Raw genomic sequence first — 1,610 nt, 5'->3', positions numbered from 1 at the left:
ATTAGTCATTGTTTCCAGAAAAATAGATCTTGCAGCAGACACCACAATGTACTTCTTCCCCTCTGCAGTTACTCATGCAATTATTACTTACAGTCTTCATTGGCTGATTTGAAAAACTCAAACATGAGATTAATTATATCTGTCATTATTTCCTCTGATCCTGGACAAAACTTGCATAGACAAAGCAAAGGCAGCAGAAGCTCATCTGACATGGCTGAGGGTCTGTTGCTCCTTTATGCAGTTGCACATGATTCCCTAAGGGAAGAGGGTCAACTTTTCTCCAGGAGACAAAAAAAGCTTGGCAGGAGGGCAGGAAACACTCTGGCTTTTCTTCTTCTCTCCCATCTCTCTCCCTGAGAACATTTCCCCTCTTCCAAGGGCAGGGTTGACAGTTTTGCATCCAGGTTTCAGCTGTAATCCATCCTTTGAACAAGCTGCCCTTCACCAGGGCTGTTCTTCCTGACACTGGGAGCATTTGTTTGTCATGGCTGAGGGAGAGAAGTGAACTGAATTACACATAGATCCATTTCTAAGAAAGGCTTTCAAAGCTCTCCAGGATGCTTTCCTCTAAGTATTCCTATGTATCATCTGAGCAGCTGCCAGACCACCAGCCATGAGGAACTATCAAGTGCAACAGCTCTGGGTTATTTTATGTATCCCTCCAGTTGGAAATAATCATGTCTTGCTAGACTTCTGTGAAAAAGCAGGGCTTGAATCATTAGTGACGTTTTAAGAAAGAAATAAGACTGTCATCACATAATAATAGGCAAAATTGTCTTTACATCTGTCATTTCCTGGAACAGCACTGAAAGGAAAAAAATTTAAATTTGTCTTAGCTGAGCTAGATATCAACACAACCTTTGCTTCCATTGCTGCTGGGCTTCTGTATTGTTTTTTTTCTGTAAGTAGAGCTAAGAGAAAAGAGGGAAAATGTAAAGATTTTCACAAATTCTGAGCTCTTGGACCTTGATAAACATGCACAGAACTACCATTACCATGCCAAAAGCCTGACCAAACCCCATCTCTGCAGGGAAGTGGACCCTGCAAAGACCATTGTTTTATAAATACCTGTTTCCATAACTCTGGATTTGCTTCTGCTTCCATACATTCTGCACACAAATTTCCTCTGCACACCTCAGAGTCTGTGGCCACACCAGCTCTCTCTCGAGCATCACTTTTGGATAACGAGCTGTGAGAGACTCAGTGAAATCTGTAGGAAAAGAGGTGAGTCTGTTATGAACATCTGACCCCTGCCCAGTGCAGGCTGCTGCCAACTCAACACTGCATTTGCATTTTCAACTCACTCAGGTGCCTTGGAAAGACTTCTTGGATGATGGACAAACCACAGGAGTCTCAACAATTTGTGCATTTGGTTGGTTCTAGGCAGTAGGGGAGGTGACCACTATTTATTGCAAAAATACAATGCCAAGGAAACATCTGATAGTGATGGACAGCTGCATAGCAGAGGACTGAGGAACTTCAGATTCCTCTGTCCTTAAACCATCTTCTTCTTTAAAATGCAAAAATATAAAAAATCCACGATTTCTCTAAATGTGAACTTACACTGAGCTGACAGTTCCTCCTTGCTGCCTTTGTTCTTGGTGATCTAA

At 42.2% G+C, this 1,610-nt stretch overlaps 1 long non-coding RNA gene across 1 annotated transcript; it reads right to left on the bottom strand.

The window, feature by feature from the left end:
* Positions 1 to 471: 471 nt before the first annotated feature.
* LOC116793540 lies at positions 472 to 1,362 on the bottom strand. The gene is made up of 3 exons (XR_004359522.1): positions 1,305 to 1,362; positions 1,069 to 1,210; positions 472 to 488 (listed from the first exon to the last, which is right to left on the bottom strand). It is a non-coding gene; the product is annotated as an uncharacterized LOC116793540 (long non-coding RNA).
* Between the last annotated feature and the right edge of the window lie 248 nt (positions 1,363 to 1,610).

The sequence above is a fragment of the Chiroxiphia lanceolata genome, chromosome 13 (genome assembly GCF_009829145.1).
Source record: "Chiroxiphia lanceolata isolate bChiLan1 chromosome 13, bChiLan1.pri, whole genome shotgun sequence".
NCBI classification, from domain to species: domain Eukaryota; kingdom Metazoa; phylum Chordata; class Aves; order Passeriformes; family Pipridae; genus Chiroxiphia; species Chiroxiphia lanceolata.
The sequence above is the reverse complement of the archived record's forward strand: the minus strand, read 5'-3'. Positions and strand labels throughout refer to the sequence as shown.